This window comes from Gigantopelta aegis, chromosome 14 (genome assembly GCF_016097555.1).
Source record: "Gigantopelta aegis isolate Gae_Host chromosome 14, Gae_host_genome, whole genome shotgun sequence".
NCBI classification, from domain to species: Eukaryota; Metazoa; Mollusca; class Gastropoda; order Neomphalida; family Peltospiridae; genus Gigantopelta; species Gigantopelta aegis.
Window position 1 is genome coordinate 10,196,587 of NC_054712.1, and position 22,774 is coordinate 10,219,360.

Consider the following 22,774-nt stretch of genomic DNA (forward strand, 5'->3'; position numbering starts at 1 on the left):
ACAATTTCACCTGCAGTTTTGCTATAAAAGATCCGATATGTTGAGGGCAAAAATAACTCCTTTAGAAATAAAGAAGTGTATTTTCTTCTCAACGAAAGACTAATGAAGTGCAAGAAAACAAATCAACTTTTAGTACTTACAGTTGATGTTGAGTAGGTTTATATTCGTATTGTATTTTTTGACATTTTGTATCACATGCCATTTAAAAGTAATACATGATTATATCAAAATGAAAATTGTAGCATCTATACACAACACAAACTTTTTTGTGTGCAAAATTTCAGTTAATCATTGCATACTTTTTTTTCCCTCTGTACAACACCCAAAAGTGGGACATTTAAAAAAAATAATCATAAAGTATTATATCGTTGCGAGGTTGGTCTGGGATCGATCCCCATCGGTGGGCCCATTGGGCTATTTCTCATTTCCAGCCAGTGCAGTACTACTGGTATATCAAAGGCCGTGGTATGTACTATCCTGTCTGTGGGATGGTGCATATAAAAGATCCCTTGCTGCTAATCGAAAAGAGTAGCCATTTAAGTGGCAACAGCGGGTTTCCTCTTTCAATATCTGTATGGTCCTTAACATTATGTCCAACGCCATATAACTGTAAAATAAAAAATGTGTCGAGTATGTCGTTAAATAAAATATTTCCTTCCTTCCTATTTGACACTTTCTTTAGCCTGTAGTGAGACCAGTGATACATTTACTGTTTTCACCGTGTAGGTCATGTCAAAATTGTTAATGGTTGTGGCAAGGAAGAACACAAAAACAAATTGTGTTGACCTAAAAGTACAATCTAAGATCATAGGTTTCATGAACCACACACAATATTTCCATTACAGGGTAGGCATTTTGAACAATCCTTCCTGGAGAGGCCTTCATATGCTACATGCATGTTGTTAAATTGTGTCTGCATACTTGCCAACAGTCCCTTTTTTTTTCTTTTTTTTTTTTAAATTTCGGTGTCCCAGAAGTTTGCAAAATTGTCCTAATTCCAAAGATTGTCCTGATCAAACCTTCCTTTTGTTTCCTAATGTAAAAAATGACCCCAAAACACATGAAATTGCACCTCAGAGCATATCATTTTTAAAAAACACTATGGACTGGGGGGGGGGGGGGGAGAGAGAGAGAGAGAGAGAGAGAGAGAGAGAGAGAGAGAGAGTAGAGAGGAGGGGGCGATGGCAGGGCATGCCCCTGGACACCCGCCCCGAGTCATTTCAGGCCACTTCATAGCCCTCAATTAGAATGTCCCTCTTTTCACTTTCCAAAAGTTGGCAAGTATGTGTCTGTATTATATTCTGTTCTAATGAGTAGTTATTTGTAATGTGTGCAAGTAAACAAATTGTTTAATGCTGCTTTTACATCCTGAAGTAGCCGAATAATCCAAATGGATGAGACGTTCAACTATCCTTGACCAGGGCTTGTAGAATTTTTATAAAAAATCCATTAGCCATGGGATCCGTGATTTTTTTTTTTTTTTACTAGCCACTATTAAAAATTCACTAGCCCTACTTCTCTTTAAGTTGATAAAATTTTACCAAACAATAGTAATAATCAGATATGTCACCTAAACAGGGCAATACAGCTTAAAAACACTAACATTGGGGGTTGAGGTGGGGACAGGCTATTCATATTTACAAAATAAGACTTAACAGTTAACTGCAACATTTTACCAAAACATTTCACTAGCCGTCAGGCATGGCAATAGCAGTTATTTACTAGCCATGGAAGTGGGGCTACCACAATCTAGAAGCCCTGAGTGACTAAACCTCTTTTGGACATAGCGAACAAGTGGCTACTAAACCTCTATATATTATTTCAACCCGTTATATCTTAGGATTTTAACTGCTATAGGTTGCAGTGGCTGTTCAGTTCCGCTTCTGACATTATTTTAAAACTTTGCAAAAACTAAATACGTTAAACAAAGAAAGACTTATGATAAGGTGATGAATTGAACTGTTATCAAACAACTGTAAATTGTTTTGTTCCATTTCAGAAATACTGCTACATTTTTCTGCAATATTTCAAAATTCAATGACATCATAGAACAAAGAATCCATTTAAGTCTCCAGTCATAATCATTTACTAATGCAAAATAAACAAGAGTACCAGTGAGGTACATGATACGCCCGTAAGGAGTTTGATGGAAAACCATGTTTAGAACAGACAAAATATCTATTTATTTGTATCACAGAGACCTAGTAATTGTATGTGACACACCACCATCCCAAGTTGTTCCTAAATGCGAGGTTCGATGTTCCTTTTATGTATCTGTATGCAAGATATGGTCCGAACAAGGATCTAGTGTTACATGTGAGGTTTGATAATCCTGTATGCAAGATATGGTCTGGACAAGAAAATGTTAACAGACAGGATGTACAGACTGACAGACAACACCATACCATAATATGACCCATCATAGACCCACTTTTAACAAACTAATGCGTCATTAGAAACGTAACATGGTACATGTATGTAGGACAGTGTTAATGCAAATAACCACGGTTTAGGGGTTGTCTCAAATCAACAAATTTGTGCACTATACAATGCAAAAAACAAAAATGAAGAAAATTTAAGGGTGAGATACTTTGTTTCAATCCTGACAATAAATCTTACGTTATGTTTAAAGGCATGAACAGAAGAAAAAAAAGTTTGCTAAAATTTGTTTTGTTTAATGACAAAACTGGAGCACATTGATTAATTAATCATCAGCTACTGGATCATGGATGTCAAACATTTGGAAATTCTGACTCATAGTCATAAGAGGAAACCCGCCACATTTTTTCTAATGCTGCAAGGGATCTTTTATATGCACTTTCCCAGAGACAAGAAAGCACATACCACGGCCTTTGTCCAGTTGTGGTGCACTGGTTGGAACAAGAAAAACCCAATCAGCTGAATGGATCCACCGAGGTGGTTCGATCCGGCGACGCTAGCACTGAAGCGAGCACTCAACCGACTGCATGGACAGAAGTACTCCAAAGTAGGGTAGGATTTACCTCAGTCAGTCGAGTGCTCACCTGAGGTGCTCGTGTTGCACCACCTCCATGGATCCATTCAACTGATTGGGTTTATCCCCGTTCCAACCAGTGTACCACAACTGGTCAAAAGCTGTGGTATGTGCTTTCCTGTCTCTGTGAAAGTGCACATAAAAGAACTCTCACTACTAATGGAAGAATGTAGTGGGTTTCTTCTCTCAAGATTATGTCAGTTACCAATGTTTGACATCCAATAGCCGATAATTGATTAATCAATGTGCTCTAGTGGTGTCTTTAAACAAAACAAACTTTTTTTTATTCCAAAGTACCCCAAAAGTTCTTTGTTTTCTTTTTAAATTTGACTTTGGCATGTTTAGGCATCAGAAACAAAACACTGCTTCTTCAAGTCTAACAATACATCACCCTCCAAACTGCTGGAAAATGACCACATTGGTGAATCCATTCAACTGATTGGGTTGTTCCAACCAGTGCACCACAATTGGTCAAAGGCTGTGGTATGTGCTTTCCAGTCTGTGGGAAACTGTGAAAGATCCCTCGCTGCATAGCATGATTGTGTGTCAAAATCAACAAAAGTCTGACATCCAATAGCCAATTGATGATTAATCAATCAATGTGCTCTAGAGACATTGTACATCAATGAGAGCCCAAACAAGTAAATGCTAAATTAGGTAGAGTATCATTAAATAGATATTTACAAAATATTTACCTGTCAGTTTAATATGAAAGAAATAATCAACAAAAATCAGTTTTAATCTATTTCCGACACTACTTTAGGTTTAAATTCCACACATTGGAAATGGTATTTTTAATCACTGTACCAGCTCTAAAGCTAGCAAGTGTTTCACAAACCTCAATGGTTAGCTGTAACCACTTACACCGACCAGTGTCCACAAAAGCTGTGGCATGTCAGGGATAGAAGCTAATGCTTGCACCCTCGCCTCAGGCGAGTATTTTGCCAATGAAACCTGTTAAACATACAAACTGTAGATATATTTCATCAAAATAAATTGTGACAGATTGACAAAGTCAAAGTTTCGTTCAGTCTCAATAAATCCGGGTATTTACTGCAAACACAATTGGAACTTTCCTGTTTTTGTTTCCGAATTCCGAAAATTGCCTAATATTCCGATTATAGATGAGCGGAAGGGAAAATGTTTTTTATGTGTGTGTGTGTGTGTGTGTGTGTGTGTGTAGCGTGTAGCGTGTTATACTTGAACTGAACCTGTGAAAACACTTTGTTTTTGTATGTTACACTTATTTTAATTGCCGTGTATAGTTCCTATATAGATTTCGTCTTCTCAAACTGCTTCAATAATGAAGTGGGGATGGGGGGCTAGTGATTATTCCTGGGGACTAGTAACTTTCCACAGCTACTAGTCCCCCGGGCCAGTGAAAATATTTCCTAATTTCTACCACTGTATGTACTGTCATATCTGGTAGAGTGAATATAAAAGATCCCTTGCTGTTTAGTAATAAGTAGGTGGTTTCCTCTCATATTAACACTAACTTCTGTCAAGGCAGCTGTACTGTGTCCAGAACAGACGTGTTTGAATAGAAGCATGTAAATAAGTTATAAAGTTAAAAAGAAGGGTTCTATATTTATCTGTCCAACAATAACATTTAAAACAATTTTTTAATTAATATGATCTTTCCTCGTGTATCTAAGAAATGGTAGACTTATCAATTTTATAATTTACAATGTTCGTTTTATTCTGTAAGAATTAGTACTTCTAAATCCATTTAATTTAGCAGTAAACTTCATCAGTATCACCCACTCCAAAAAAACTTCTGTGCTTGCGCAAATCAAGTTATCGTGCAAGCTCAGGAGCTCACTAATTGCTGTTAAGTGGCCTGCTTGAAGCTTTTATGTGGCTTAAATAAGCAAGCATAAAAGATATGAGGAATTGTAACGCATCACAGGTGTAAAATGGAAATTAATTATCTATTTTAAATGCTTAAATATTTGAAATACTCTGCAGACATTAGCTTTAAGGTCGGTAAGGAATAACCTGCCATGCGAATTGGTGCAATGTTAGAAAGGAAGGAAAATGTTTTATTTAACGACGCACTCAACACATTTTATTTTCGGATATATGGAAACCTGATGTTGCCACTTCATGGGCTACTCTATTCGATTAACAGCAACGGTTCTTTTATATGCACCATCCCACAGACAGGATAGTACATACCATGCACGGCCTTTATTACACCAATTGTGGAGCACTGGCTGGAACAAGAAATAGCCAAATGGGTCCACAAAAAGGGATTGATCCTAGACCGAACACGCATCAAGCAAACGATTTACCACTGGACTACATCCCGCACTAGGTTAGAAAGATGACAATGGACACTTAGTATTTTTAAATACTGTGTAGACGTAATACTGATTTAAAATGGGTTATTTTTAACACAGATTAAAACACTGCCCAAGTGCGACACTATTTTACTAAAATGTCCATCCATAAGAATCAACAATTTCCCATTTTAAAGCTTTTAATTTTGTTTTATTCCGGAAGGATACACATCAATCATATATAGTTCAAGCATTAGAAGGCATGCTTATTTTGAAACAATCGTATGATCTTGGTGAAACAGAAATAGTCCAATTGGCTTACTTCATGAAGGTGTCAATGTCACACCAAGTACATGTTTTATGGTACAATAATAACTTTCCTAAATCGAATGTCATAAATTATTAGTATGATCATTTTCAAGTTCACTTATGACATTTAATTCAGATATTTTTAACTAGTGCAAATTCTGCATGATGAAAGCCAACACACTGATGTTGTCTTCACCAGGAAAAGAAAATGATCACCGACACTTCACTTTCACTTGGAAAGTTAATAGTAGCAAACTGATCGCCTTGCAATAAACAAATTAATACTTTATTTTAAACTTCACATGACTGCTCACCTAGCACCATTTTAGGAGTGATCTTCATCTTGGCTCGATTTTGCTCATGGTGAAGATTGCTACATGTAACAGTTTGTACTAGTCACTAACATACAATTTGTGTACATGTCACGTGTGGTGTCAAAAATTGTAATTAAAACAGTTTGTGACATCACATTTAAAAAACAGGCCTCTGAGAAATGAAAATCTGTGACCCATTTATAGGTTATATAAAAGTTCATTTATCAATGAACATAAAACTGTCAGGGACATCACTATATATATTGACATTTTGTCTTACTGAGCATTATTGTTATGAACAATAAAATATATAAATGGGTCATTCCATGTCAGATCACCCAATGGGTTAAACCCTACCCTCTCAAATTTCAATGAAATTTGGTATATAAGGTTATTTTGGCCAAAAACCCTGAAATTCCAAGTTTCAGCTTAATCGGACCAACAGTTTCCAAATTATGGCCTTTTCTTTGTTTTAAATTTTGTCAAAGAAGGGCGTGGCCGCCCTTTTTTAAATTGCCATAACTCAGCAACCAATGGTCCAATTTTGACAAATGAGGTATCATTGGAAAGGGGGGGGGATTACAAGGAATCCAAATCTGGCATTATTCCTGACACTTGGGTTACTTTTGGGCTGATGACCTTTTGACCTATATTTTGATCTTGAAATTGACCTTGTGGGACACGTGACTTTGAGATGACCTTTGATTAAAATTATAGCCCAACATGTTGTCTACAACATATAAAAAAATTGGAGGTGGAAAATGTTTCATTAGTCAGCAATTTCAGATTGAAATATGTTTACCTGCTGTTCTATGCTCTCTGTATAGACTGCATGCATTTCACTATTAAATGTATATGCGTCAACACTGTAAATGTCATGAATGTTAATGATATAATATAGTGTGGCAACTAGGCAACCAATTGATTAAGGAAAATAGAATCTATAAATCACTACTGGTAGTTTTCTTCATCTTTTGTTAATTTTATATATTATTGTATTTCTGTTTATTTGAGGAGTCTGACTACTTGACTGAAGTCACAAGCTTTCTAGTCTTTAACTATCCATGTTGAACAGACTTTGGAAATTCTGACGAGATAATTTTGGCAGATACTGTAATTCCTGGATGAAGATGATGTCAAGGATGGGGTGTTTATAACACAAAGTATATCCCTTTCTGGAACCCAAACTTGTCTGCTTTTGACGGCCAGTGGAACTGCCTTGAAGGTCCATGAGGGTGCATGAACTTGACGTTATAGTCTCCAAATTCCTCTGAAACTTCATCCACCAAACCAATCGAAAGAATACCATCATAGAGGCTGCAGACAAAGTTTTGCGCCTTTATTTCTTGTGGAATTTGAGAATCATCATTACATTGTACGATCATTGAAATTGCTAGTATCTTGAATTTGTACCAATTCGGGTGGATTGGATTGTAAACTCAGTTTGAAAACCTGCATTGTAGACTGATAATGGGACAAAAAGATGGTACTGCAGGGTTTTGTTTAACTAGAGCTCATTGATTTATTAATCATTGGCTATTGGACGTCAAACATTTTGTAATTTTGACATAATAATCTTAGAGAGGAAACCCATTACGTTTTTCAATTAGTAGCAATTGATCTTTTATATGCACCATCCCAGAGACAGAATAGCACATACCATGGCCTTTGATATACCAGTTGTAGTGCACTGGATGGAGCAAAAAATAGCCCACTGACAGGGCTCATTCCCAGACTTGTCAGCGCACCAAGTGAGTGCTTTACCACAGGGCTACGTACCGCCCCTGCCATCTATTTAACTATGTACAATGAAATAGCATTTGTTTGGCATTTTAAAAAAGTTCCATATATATGACTATTTTTCTGCCATTTATTGCTGAATTGTGACAATTCCATTTTTTTAAATTCTTTATCCATTAAAAAAATTAGTTTTACCCTTCATTATTTATACATGTACTACAATGTAGGCCTATCACTAAGTGCTATAAGTAACTTTTTGCAGTTGGATTCTCTGCTGCTTATGGTACAGGCCTATGCTTGAAACCTTAGAAAATAAGTGTCAAATTGTGATGCAGTACCTATGGTGAATAAACAAATTATTATTTAGCAATCTTACCATAATGACTTGCTCAATGACATGATGTAGACTCAAAATTTTAAAGTACAAACATTCTTCACTTCATCAATAAGGATGTAAATGTACACACATAAGTGTGCCAGTAGGCCTACAGACCACAGATTAATTAATCTTAAAAATAATTATCAATACTAATTACATATATAAGTAATAAGGATCAATTAGTTCTTTTGTTTGTCAGTTACCTACTGGAGATTTTCTGATACTTACATCTTAATGGATCTTGGAAATGGAGGGAAATCCGAGATCTAATGGATAAACTTAAAATTTCTTCGATTTTAGATATTCATGCAGCATGCTCTGAATTGGAGTTGGGGGGCTGCAGTTTCCTCCACATGGGGTCCAAAGTCCATTCAAGGGGCCATAACTTCCTTTCAGTGTAGTCCCCATGGTAATATAGTTTAGCCTGTTCTAAACAATATGAGATGTTGGCACAAGATGTTTTTGATAATTAGGCAATACATGTATTTCAAAAAATTAATCTTAAATATGTTGGATGCTGGACAATATCGTTAGAACATTCATGACATTTACAGTGTTGATGCATGTACATTTAATAGTGCTTAAATACATGTGCAGTCTATACACAGAGAGCATAGAACAACAGATAAACATATTTCAATTTGAAATTGCTGACTAATGAAACATTTTCCACCTCCAATTTTTTTATATGTTGTAGATAACATGTTGGGCTATAATTTTAATCAAAGGTCATCTCAAGGTCACGTGTCCCACAAGGTCAGTTTCAAGGTCAAAATATAGGTCAAACGGTCATCAGCCCAAAAGTAACCCAAATATCAGGAATAATGCCAGATTTGGTTTCCTTGTAATTCCCCCTTTCCAATGATATCTCATTTGTCAAAATTGGACCATTGGTTGCTGAGTTATGACAATTTAAAAAAGGGCGGCCACGCCCTTTTTTGACAAAATTTAAGAAAAAGAAAAGGCCATAACTCGGAAACCGTAGGTCCAATTGAGCTGAAAATTGGAATTGGAGAGGGTAGGGTTTAAATTTCCCTTTTTGTTGGGTGATTTGATATGGAATGACCCAAATTCAAAATTAAATATGAACTCTTTAGAGTTATTAGCAAACTTATGTTTCAAATTTAATTATAAATAATTGTCCTTTTTTTTTTTTTTATGTTCACCTGAATATGAATAAACATTATCTGCTAACTTCACCAATTCACACAATTGCGGGTAAAAAAAATTGTTCATACCCCAATGAACACACAACAAATAACAGACAATCCTTCAATAATATAATCTATAAAATGCAAAACAGAAAATGTGTGTAAAGAATTTTCTTTCTTTTATGATTTGTATGCATCTTGACTGTTGAGTGTTTTAGTTAACGACACACTCAACACATTTTAATTACGGTTATATGGCAACTGTTGAGTTAGCATATATGTTTTTGTTTTGCACCAACAGTATTACTTGTAATCGTTTTAACTCTATAAAACCGAAGGTGAAATGGATTTTGTTTTTACAAACTATGATATTAGCAACCCCTGCAATTGCCAACAGCAACTGGCAATGCCATGGGGGGTTTTAATTATCCAAGGCACTTTTTTGCAATGGACTACCGGTACATTAATTTGTTTTTGTTTTTACAATGGCATGTTTTTTTGCTGTGGACATTTTCTTAATTTTTCAGGGGTTGAGACAGAGATCCGTTTGAAAAACTTGAATAATGTGACAATAAACTACATAACGATGATAGGATACCTTTTTTTCACAATACTAAGTACATACTTGATTGGTTTTGGAGGTTTTAAAAATTTATGGTTGTATATTTTAATAATGCACAGATTAAAAAATAATAACCACCACCTCTCACATCACCCTCCAACCACTACAGAAAAAACCAGAAAGAAATGTTTTATTTAACGACGCACTCAACATATTTTATTTACGGCTATATGGCGTCAGACATATGGTTACGGACCACACACAGTTTTGAGAGGAAACCCGCTGCCGCTACTACATGGGCTACTCTTTCCGATTAGCAACAAGAGATCTTTTATTTGCACTTCCCACAGGCAGGATAGCACAAACCATGGCCTTTGTTGAACCAGTTATGGATCACTGGTCGGTGCAAGTGGTTTACACCTACCCATATTGAGCCTTGCAGAGAACTCACTCGGGGTTTGGAGACGGTATCTGGATTAAAAAGCCCATGCCTCGACTGGGGCCAAACCCAGTACCTACCAGCCTGTAGACCGATGGCCTAACCACGACGCCACTGAGGCCGGTACCAACCACTACAGATGTAAATAATTATAAACCACAACATTATTAAATGTTTATCTTTGTTACTCTATCAAAACACTGGTGTTAAACACAATTTACAAATGGTGATCACATTCTAAAATCATTATTGGGAGTTTCTGTTGCAGCTCGCTTGATACAGAAACGAACACTTCCATTCTCTATGAATCAACCCGGAACATCTCAGTCGACAATCACACAAATGATCAGCCTAAGTTTTCGAAGTATAAATATGACGACCACTGGATTCTGATATGCACAAAAGTGTTGTTAATCTGCCTGTGGCTGACAGCAGTATTCAAATGTAAATGAACAATAAATAATAATGTGCAAGAAACAAAGAATATATAAATTTATGTTGTTAATTGCTGTAAATATTATTAATATGGAAATTTTAGGTTGTATTGTTTTAGACACAAGGAGAATCAGTCACTTCATGTGTCAATAAGCCAGCCGATTTCGCAAGACATCATTGTTTCATTGCTAATTAATAAAATGCTTTCGCTGGAGTATATGTGTGTGTGTGTGTGCGTGTGTGTGCGCGCGCGCGTCTTGTCTCTCTCTGTGTTGTTTTGGGGTGAGGGGTTTTATTACAGAAATTATTTTTGTCCTATTAAAGGGAAGTTACTTTACAACTTATCGACCTATATATTCAGGATTCACCAGGGCTCGAAATGGCCTGTGGCCAGGTCGCCAAATGCGACCAAAGCCCTGTTTGGGCGACTTAAATATTAAATAATGTTGTCAGTCGCCCAAATAATATTATTTGGTTTATCTTCTTTCTATAATATATGAGCTACTATTAATAAATTGTATGACATATATTTATTCCACATTAAAATTTTGCTTGTGGGTCACAGAACTGAACAGATCAGCTTACCGTAATTTGCCAACATTTATTTATAAATTATAAACATTGATGTTGTATAACAAATGCAGTCATTCTGATCCAGTTCGTAACCATTTGGAACATCTCGGCTGAATACGTGATCAAATCCTAACATTTCCTAATGCTGTCTTAGTTTTTGTTACATGCTTTGTGGTGTTCAGATTTCTGTTTGGTTTTTGGTTTTTTAAATCCTGTTTTAATTGAGGGTTTTAACTGGCCAGTTAATTTGGTGTCTATTGAACTGACTAATGAAATGAATTGTTACCATATTCGGAGTAAAATCACGATCATGATGTCCTCTGCGGGGTGGAGTATTTTCTTAAACGCACAGCAAGAAGCAAAGGAAAAAAGCAAGCATGCCAAGGAATTTTAATTTGTTTTTCAGTTCTGCAGCAGTTGCAAAACCAAGTACTAGTAGGTGTTGGAACTGACAGAGTAGGAGTTGGGGGTTTATCGAGAGCTGCAGACACTCAGTAATGGGGGCACGCGGGGTGTGTGGGGGGGGGGGGGGGGGGGCCTTTATGGGCCGGAGTCTGTTACCACAGAAGTGTGCAATGTAGTCCACTTTTAATGCATAAAGTTGGTGAAATTGTTGGCCCAAGAATAGAACAAGTATGACTCTGTGGTTTTCCGTTTAAAACCCCCTTAACTATTTTCAGTTTCATGTTTTTGTAAATTCCGTTTCATTTCCATTTCAGATTACAGTATGTAATTAAAGGGACACTCCCGAGTTTGCTGCAATGTTTGAGATATTATCGACCAACAGAGACTTTTTAACGACTGTAATTACATATCAAATATATTTTTTTGCATAAAATACTAGTGGCTGTATATTAAACGTGTTTCTGATCGTTCTAATATATGTACCAGGTTACATTTCATTTTATTTCCTAAAAACTATTTTTTTGTATGTATGAAATTATTTGAAGACAAAATCCAGTTTGGGCTTCCTACAAATATTATGACGACCAGAAACACATTGAATATACACACACTGATATTCTAAACAAGAAAATATGTTTAATATGCAAGTTTAATCGTAGGAATATTTTATTAGTCTGAAACATCTTACAATGCAGCAAACTCGGGAATGTCCCTTTAACAATTCAACTAACACAAGTTGTGACAAATTAAAGGGTCCGAAAATTGACTGGCGTCGACATTTGTCATTAAATCAAAGTAAGCCTACATATTGGTAGCGAAAAATCACATCAGGAGCAAAGGCTACAATTATAATAACTACATAAAGCATGATTGTCCCACAATTAAGTGCACTGCTTTATTCAACAGGGCTTAGGGTTCACAAAACGTAAACATTTATTTTATCATCTGTTTGACAGTCTAACGTCGTCTTCAATGACACAGTGGAAATAAAGTAACATTGCAACATTCAGCCAGCCTTTTTTTTGCTAAATGTTTGCAAACATATTTTGACTGGTGGTTCCCGAAATGGTCATTCGGTTTAATGTGTAGTGTAAAAAATCTGTCTTCCAAGACAATCGTTAGCAACAAACCGCTGGCTAACCTTACTCCTGGAAAAACAAAACGCTGTTCCATCTGCACAGGCGCAACAAACTAAGCAGTAAACCAGCCCAAGTTCAGCCAGCAAACATTTCGCTAACGTTCGCGAAGTATTTGATTGGTTCCTAATGTGACCATTTGGTTTACCGTGAAGCGCATAATCCAGTCTAGCGTTTGCCAATAGTATTGCGCACGGGTCAATCGTCAGTTTTACAGTGTGTGGCAATAGTAAATTAGTATTAATTTCTTTAACTTCTCCGCGGAAAAGCGTAATTCCGTTTCCAAATGTAAATTCCATTTCACATTGGGAATTCCGTCCATTTTCTGCGATTGCGGAAAATCACTGGGTCTACTGTGCTCATGAATCAAAACAAAATATATTTTAAAAACAAAGGCAATGAGCAGTAATGAGCAGACTGTATTCGAGGGAAACTCAAAGTTTTCCTGAGGAAATTAACCCATAGAAGCCTAGCTATACATTCAGACAAGAACCAAGAAAATATGAACTGGAGTCTGAACAACTGTGGCGAAAATAGACGTCGGAAAAGAGGGTAGTAAACGTTGCATGCGACGCCTTGTTTTGCAACCACTTTTCTGTCTGGCGCAAATGAAGTTAGGTTCTATCCGCATAAGAAAAACCTTACCCGCACTTTGTTTGTATCTATTTCTTACAAATACTTATATTAAACAGTGAACACATGAACAACAGTTACACTTCACTAACACGTGAATAACAATTATGTAGCTCAGTTGGTTTTTGTATTATACGTGAGCTATTCCTGGGAGATGAGTCACGCCATGCAATTTTCCGTTGATGATGTAAACAAAAAATTATTAAGTTCAGATATTTTGTAAAATATGTACAAGATAAGTAAATAATTTGCTCAAGCCAGTGTTTTCTTTTAATTTTTCATTTTTATATTATGTATCTTTGCTATCTAGAAGCACATTTCACATGCTTACTTAAATATTTCGCTTAAAACATGAAATATGAATATTTCGTGTTTGGGCTACCTAAAGTAAGTTTGGACCACTGAAAATGAAATTATAATGGCCCAGATATTTGTTTTTGGGCCACCATATATTTTGGCGAGTTTCGAGCCCTGGGATTCACCAACTATTAACTGGTTTTCAACTTTTAAACTGTTCCTATGTTAACAATGTACATTTTTAAAAAAAACCTAAACAAACATGGACAAAGATCTTATTTTCGAAGCAAAGATACTAGGATCAGTTATTAAATTAAATATTCAAGATGTTTTCCTTGGTATCCCTAGTCAAAGCATTTTAATAAATCTCTACTTGTAATAGTGAAAAGATACATATATAATTGTAAATATAAAGAAAAGCTACCAAAATTTATGGAAGCTCTTAGTTTTATAAAATATTATTGAACAATAGAAAAATATATTTTAGAGTACAATGAAGATCGCTTCACAGAAAAATGTGGCATTTTACCTCTTTAAAATTAATACTTTAAATAATAATAAGTTCATCAATTCCACTTAAGTTTATTTTTACTCTAATGGAAACATCCTTTCAGTTGGAGATAAAACATTTCCCTAATTTTCTTACTAATATAACTGTCCTCCATGACTTTGCCGATCCCCATCATGTAATACAAGCTATTTTTCATTATTATTATTTTGCGATGTTATTTCTTTTAATAAGATGTATAATGTTTATTATGTGTGTGTGTGTGTATAGTATATCCAAGCCACGTGGGTATATAACATGGATGTAAATGTGGCATGTCATGGAAATAAAAAATTTGAAGAAAAAAACACGAAAAAAAAACAAATTCTGTCTGTAAATTATTGTGTTCACCTTTCAATATACTTTTTGTCAAACAAAATGCTTTAATTTAAAATCAAATGTTTCATTAAGTAACAATAGTTACGTTAAATTTTCACTTTGATCATTTGACAAATTAACATTTATCAACAGACTGACTCTTCACATTAGGTGGGCTTAAACTTTTTTAAGACCAGTACTATACATTTGGTGCCATAGGGAAGTTTTTAAAATGTACGTTATTCTACTTTATCTTGTGCATATTCAGCTGCATTATTCGCTTGATGTATAATCTACTGAGGGTTTTTTGGGTGGATTTTTTTTTGGGGGGGGGGGGGGGGGGGGGGGGGGGGAAGAAGAGAAAGAGTTTTTAATGCATTACAGCAAGTTTTACACATTTAAAATATAAAAGTTATGTGATCCGTTTACGGAATACACAGATACTATTTTGTCTAGGCAATAAAATGCTTGTTCATTCATCTCAGGGTTAGATCTATTAACTTTTTTTTTTTTTTTTACAAGGCAGCATACATGTGCTAGGCGTATTCAGTAGTGTATTCTTACTGCATTGAGCGTTTCCCACTGTTGCACATTTTTCAAGCACTTTTCGAAGTAGTGTAATTTATCTGCCATCAGAATATATTTGATTGCAGATATATCAGATAGAGGCACTGATTTTCCGTTTCAGATTTTTCCCTTTTCCGTTTCATAATGTTACAAATTCCATTTTTTCCCCCATTTTAGTATTAAACAAATTCTGTTTTTGTTTCACACACACACACACACACACACACACACACACGCTCAGTGATGCAAATGAGCACACACACACCAGTGGCATATAAGATCATGGCAATGCCGCAAATGTTAAAAATTAATAAGCAAACATAACATAATATATCTTTCACTTGAGTAAATATCGGACAATTTTAGCTTACAATGTTCGGTTTTCCCCGTTAAATCACCAGGAATAAGCAAAGAAAACACGACCGGTAAAATGTTTAGATACTCTACATTAAACATTTGGCGTAACATACAAAGGTACTAGTGTCGTAGCGTAGCACAGGAAGTGTCGGTGTCCATAGTTTCTATTTCGAAAAATAAATTTTAATTAATCAAATGCGCTATTTAAAGTTAAATAATGTTTTAGAAAAAAATCAGGAATTCCATTTCAGATAGGTATTTCCGCAATTCCGGTAAATCAGTGCCTCTAATCAGACTACTTTCCTGGGCCCCGTTCCACGCAGTGATCTTAGCCCTAAGATTACCTTAAGCGCACAGCTAACCTAAGTTGATCTTAGGGCTAAGATCGCTTCGTGGAACGGGGCCAAGGACAACAAAGATAAAGGTAGAATTAAAACTCTTTGGATGGTGTTTATTGTTCACTATGGATGAGTTTCTTTACAAAAGACCTTGAATAAGGGAAAATCTGTTTTCTTTTTTTTAAAATTGAAGGTTCCCCCCACCCCTCCCCTGCATTTTACATGTATGCAGAAATATTTTTTTGCCTAAGTTTAGAGCAGGCAGCAAATAGAGATTCCTGGCACATTTTTTGCTGCTTGTTGCACCTAATATCGAACCTTGTATCTTAATTTTTTTTTTAACCACCAATATTCCACTTTTTTTTAAATTGATTTTATTTTGCATGAACAAATAAAAAAAGTAATTCTGGTCAGATCATATAATTGAATTTATATGCATAATTTAACAGTAAACATCAAAATGTCTTTGGTTTAGTTTTAAATATGCCTGTAGTATTTTTGTGTAAACATCATTGATACTTATGTCACATAAAAATGCAAATCTTTATTCACCATTATTTGAATCAGATGACTGCCGAATGACGTCATTTTGTTAAGTGACAGCATTTCCGCTAGTTTTAATCTGTGTACATTTTGATGGCTTGTTTAGTTATCTTGGAAGGATTTCTCTAATTTGTGTTCAGTTTATATTTCATGATTATGAATGAAGGGAACATACCAAACATTTACACTGTCGTTTAATTTTCAACAGCTGTAGAACAACGCTTCCAAGCAAGTTTCAGGCGTGAACTTTTCTACATTTCTTTAGCCACAGACAGTCTCATTACATAGCAATGACTTTTTTCATCAATGTGCAAGTCTACTCTGCTACAACATTTTCCATTAATTTATTGTATAAATTTATCGGTTGAACCAATCGTTTTGCTATTAAGTCAATAGATACAAAGAAAATTTATTTATATGTTTATAAACACATATACTGAAATAACCATAGAGCATGATAATCTGCGTACAGATTACCATGATTATCTGTGTACAGATTACCATAAGTTGTCGGCACGGTAACGGAAAGATTTCCACCTATACTTCCACCCCCCTCTTTGGGGTATTGAATTAGCCATATTAACTGAATACATTGCATTAAACACTACAAACAAGGTAGTACTACAGTCTGGATTCGAACTCCAGATCATCGTACTGTAGCCGAGCATTCCAACCACTTGGCCATGGAGTGGATCAACAAGCGACACTGCATTTTAATACTTATAAATGTGATAGAGTGTATTTTGATAGAATGAAACAAATGTCTACAGAATAAAACAAAATCTTTAGTCCCATAATGCCTCATTCTGTCTTCTGTGCTATATTTCCTCCAAAAGAACCAACATTACATGAATGAATGTTTAACTACTCCCCAGCACAAAAAATACTCTTGTGGAGGATATTTTTAATAAGAATATTCAATAATTATATATCTTAATTATATGTCTTAACTTTTGAAAGGCAAAACATAGCGATATTGAATTACCAACTATAAATATATTGGATTAAGAAATATAATTATGTTGCTTTTATAGATAAAAATGTTTTAAAGAGTATTGTATATAACTAACCCTACATTAATTCTAAGAAATATTTTTAAAATTTGTTCATGTAGCAGTTGACTGCCAAAATTTAACCATCAAAATTTGCGACACCAGTCAGAAGTCATGCTAAAAATTTTTACTGAATAACTTATCTGCAATGTTCAGAATTGTATTTTACCACTAGTTATTTACTATATTTGTACTGAATTTCATTCACAAGATATGACTTTCTAATGAATCAAAGGCTGAGATTCATACTATGAATTATCTTTTGGATCTGCCGTTTGTATTTTCAATTTGAATGCTTCTGGTTCTATCAACTAATAGTTTGTCCCACCAGGGAACAACATTTACTTAATTGTTTATTAAACTGCACATTAAAAGTCATTTTATTTGTCGAGATATTTCAAAACAAAATTCTACTTTTCTTCTTATGTCAAATTAAACTGAAATTATTTACAAAAGACAGTGCAGGGTGCACATTAAATCACTACTTTTTACTTCCCACTGGCGTAGGAATCGTGGGTGGGGGCAAGGGGGTATGTGTTCCCACACTTTTTGATATTTTGCTGTACATTTGCTTTATAATAGTGTAAAAGTGTGTAAATAGCAGTGTGCGATTTTGAGGAGTCCTGGACCTAGAGCCTGAGACTCGCAAAAATCATGTAGGACTCTATCTTGGCTAGCATGTGAGTGCACATGGCTCGTAAAAATTATTTATACAAATTACATTGATTCTTCGAAATGACAGAGTCAACATATATCTTAAAATACTGGGAAACCACGGTCTTGAATAGCGATCTTTTCCATGGTTTTATGCTAAATATTTAGTGTATCTTCTGTTCTACTGGAGACGCACGACAGGGCTCGCTGGGTTGATGACGGGCTCTAAAAGATTTGTAAATAGGCAGTGCTTAAGACACTTAAATGTTTTTAACCAAAATCGCACACTGAATAGAAAAGTGCCCCCCACTTTTTGGTACCTTCCTACGCCATTACTTCCATTCGGATTACAAAAAAAACAATGTTCATGGAGGCTGGGAAGGACTGAAGTCTGTAGATGGTAACCAGTCATAACGTCCCTGCGTACGAAGGACCATATCGTCCTCGTGTACGAAGGAGGCTGTGCGTTAAATAAACAAGTAAACGGGGTGGGTGAAAACATCAAAGAATTAGCCTTGTTGGGCATTAAATCCTCAAAACAGACAATCAAATTTTAAATGTCTGGTCTCTATATTTGGTGTTACCAAGTCACGGTGGGATTCTTAATTAGTTGTTACAAGTAAGCAAGATTTAGTGGGCTCTTTTGATTTAACATGGATATCCTTATTGGGCATTAAATCCTCAAAACAGACAAAAATCTACTTTTCATTAGAAATGGCAAAAGAGTTGTCCGTGTCCGCCACGGAAAACACCCACATTGTAATGATTGTTGGATGAAAAATATGTATAGGCCTAATGGCATCCAGGGAATTTGAATAGCTCAATAGGGTTGAAATGACATTGAATTCCGATTCCACTTCTCTCAAATAATTATTGTGTTGTGTAGTTGATGTTAAGTGTGACTGGTACATTTTCACATGAGGACGATGTGACTGGTACATGGGCGTACAAAGGATTTTGAAAAGGGGGGTTCCAAAATAGATTGCAGAGATATTGGGCATATATTTCTATGTTGAGTAAATATAATAATGTCAGATATATTAAATTATAAAAAAAAGCAATTTCAGGAGGGGTTCGGTCGAACCCCCTCCCCCCCCCCCCCCCCCCCTGTGGTAACCCTGTCGATGCCTGCGGACTGGGGGATGCTTCTTTTTAAATCATGAACGTTCAGCAAAACTTCCATGTACCGTGGTTGTGCATTTTGTTGTTGTCAAACAATAAACTTACAGGCTTCCTGTTTCTGTCAATCTTCTAAATTTAACGTTATTGCTGTACAGTTGTTTTGCTCTTGTTTTGTTTTGTTTTCAACTGACAACTGCCGCGTTGCGTGCGTGTTTCATGATTATGATGATAAAGCGCCGCCATTTTGTGTTAAAAAGACTTCACAAATACAAAGGATTTTAGTAAGTAATTATAAAGTGTAATCGTTGTAGTCATCGCATTCCAATAAAGTAAGTTACTGCTAGCAGTATGATTAACAGGTACCTCAGGTTCACTACTATATCTTCGTAAAACGACTGTCTTCTGTTCTACTGAAAATGCCAAACATCCATTATGGCAGCGAGGTTTATGCAAATTAGGTTACCGAATTACATACATTAAATAAAAGTATTTTTCACTGAACAGAGTATGATATTATAAAACCTATATTTAAAAGCTAAATATTATTTTTATTATAAACAAAATAATAATCATCAAAAACGTATTTTGTATAATATTTCAACCAATGGGATACTCGTAAATTATTGGTTCATTTTTATCATTCGGGAAAGTTCGTAAAATGTTAAATAACAATAAAGTTCAAGTCAATATTTTTGGCGCTAAAGTATGGTGCACAAAGTATATACAATTTTGAACAATTTGTTCAAAAGCACCGTTGATCGTCTGAGAGATTCTTCAATTTCTGTTTGAACTAGTGAATTTAATATTTGGTTGTGTTTTATGGGCATATAGTTAAAGGTATAATGTTTATATTTCAAAGCAAAAGTTAATTGTTTGACCTGAAACCTCCATTGTGCAACTTTGAGATAGCATCTTTAAGGTTCAAACACGTTGACATGGGCACTCACTTTAGCAATCTTGACAGTTTGTTTATCACGGTTGTCAATGGCAAGTTAGTGAGTAAGATTAGGCCCATAGGAACGACATCTGGAGGGGTCACAGTCTTTAGGGGGTAGGGTGGCACAAACCAGATTTTTCTCTTAGGACGACCCCCCACCCACCCACCCACGTACAAAGGTTTTTCTTAACGACGTAGCTCACTGGAAAAGCGCTCGCTTAATGCGCGGTCGGTCTGGGATCGATCCCCGTCGGTGGGCCCATTGGGTTATTTCCTGCTCCAGCCAGTGCACCACGACTGGTATATCTAAGGCCGTGGTATGTGCTATCCTGTCTATGGAATGGTGCATATAAAAGATCATTTGCTAATAATGGAAAATGTAGCAGGTTTCCTTTCTAAGACTCAAAATTACAAAATGTTTGACATCAAATACCCGATGATTAATAAATCAATGTGCTATAGGTAAAACTGGACAAACTGGCATGCACTATTGGTAGTGTTACCCGTGACTACTGGCTATCAGATCAGTTCAGGGTGTTTAACATCTCGAGCAAGCTGTCATAGCAAGTTCTGACCACTGGCTCCGTCAAGTAAGGTTAAAACAAGCTCGTTCTGGGTATAAACTCCAATATAGCTATATAGTGTATACCCAAATCGAGAGGAGGGGGCTGTTTATGGCGAGTTATGGACAATGTGAAATATGTGTAAATCATGCCAGTGGTCCAGACTTATTTCTCACGCTGGTCATTTATAGCGCTGGTCATTGTGGTGCTTGAGTGATCAATGACTGCACAGAGCAACAGACAACTGAGAGGATAAACTCGGACCAATCTGATTGAAATTAGCTCTACTGGTCAAATACCTCCCTCCCTCCCATTTTCATTCATTTCAACTTATATCCAATTAAGGTTCAAGCACGCTGTCATGGGCACACACCTCAGTTATCTTCGCTGTCTGTCCAGGACAGTGGGATAGTGGTTAGTGAGAAAGAAGAGTGTGTAGTGGTCTTACACCTACCCACTGAGTCGTTAAAATTCGCTAAGGGTGAGAGCCGGTACCGGGCTGCGAACCCTGTACCTACCAGCCTTATGTCCGATGGCTTAACCACGACACCACCGAGGCCGGTACCTTCCTGCCAGTGTGAATCGACCCTCATTATAAAATCCTATCTACGCCAAGTGTTAGGCATCCCTACCTCCGACTTTAAAAACCCGATAAATACAAGTACACAAGCAAACAATCACTAATTACTTCTGTTGATCTAGGCTACGGTCAATGCACAGATATTTTTACATTAATACAATAAATATGATTACAAATGTCAAAAGTCAGCGATTCTTTTCGCACATTTCTAAAGTTAAATTACATTCAAGAAGGATGTACGTAGTCAAAGGAACGTTTACGTTTTTATATTATAATACATTTCCGGCCATTTTCCTAACATAACGGGAAATGTTGAAATATTGATGATACACAAAAAATAGAATTGTAGGCCTATGCATTAAAATAACAGGGTTGGTTGTGGGGTGGGGTTTTTTGTAATTTAATTAAAAATGTAACGTCACATCTTAACATCATTATTGGGTGTTTCAATAATATTTGCTTACATTTTGTGTTTTTTAAATGGCGGTAAATCTCAGTGGCGTAGGAAGGTGCCAAAAAGTGGGGGGGTCATACCTTTATATTTACACACTTTTACACTACTATAAAGCAAATATAAAGCAAAATATCTGAAAAGTCCCCCCCCCCCCCCCCCCCCCCCCCCCCCCCCCCCCCCTCGCTTCCCACGCCAGTGAAATAACATTATTTAGGCTAGATGAGAGTAGGGGAACCCGGGGCATAGTGGACCGACATTTTTTGGTTGGATAAAATGCTGTGAAAAAGCGAGGCAATCGAAACATTTAGTTCTTATCCTATGATTTATGATTAAAACTAAAATGCGACACAAACGTAATGCAGCTAACAACGATTTTTATTGAAATATATAGAATTATAAACTTCATAAAAATTTAACTTTACCCCGGAGCCCTGGGGCAAAGTGAAACCTGTTACGGGGCATAGTGGAATGCTATTTTATTTTGTTTATATTTTGACAAAAAGTATTTGATTCAACTCGGTGTATGAAATTACGATAGTCCATAATGCATGTTCAATCCGCACACACAAATTTGATTATAGTAACAGTTACTTATATCGATGTAAATTCTCTTGATGTTAAAAATATAATTTTATATTTTTGCAAACATTTTCTATTCCTTGCAGAGGTCACATGTATAATTGTCGTCTACGTCATTTAGCCCTGCACATTCTTCATGTGTCCATTTGTTACACTTATCACACATGATCCACTCTTCGCCACCTTTCGATTGGGAATAAAGGCCAGAACAATAAATGCATGGAACATCCTCGTTTTTACGCCTTTCCTTTACCTTTCCCTTTCCCTTTGCCCATACCATTACTTTGACCCTTTCCACCTGCTTTTTTTTTAAAAACAAACAACTGGACTTTGGAGGATGGTTTCATTCGTTTCCTGTTAAGATCACATTCCAATTCTTTTAAATAAGGACTGCTTGTCAGTATGACCGTTTTGCCTCTTCTGATACCTTGTCTCCTTGGTTCTGTCTGCTCCACACGAGGGACTCCCATGATGTATGCGGGAGACACATACTCG

General features: G+C 36.0%; 1 protein-coding gene across 3 annotated transcripts in view; it reads right to left on the reverse strand.

Moving 5' to 3' along the window:
- The window catches only part of LOC121388625, a 57,780-nt gene extending 38,166 nt beyond the window's left edge, over window positions 1–19,614 (reverse strand). For all 3 annotated transcript variants that reach the window (XM_041520046.1, XM_041520045.1, XM_041520047.1), the window contains exon 1: window positions 19,530–19,614. The gene's annotated coding sequence lies outside the window, so the exon portion shown is untranslated. The remainder of the gene's footprint in view (window positions 1–19,529) is intronic.
- Between the last annotated feature and the right edge of the window lie 3,160 nt (window positions 19,615–22,774).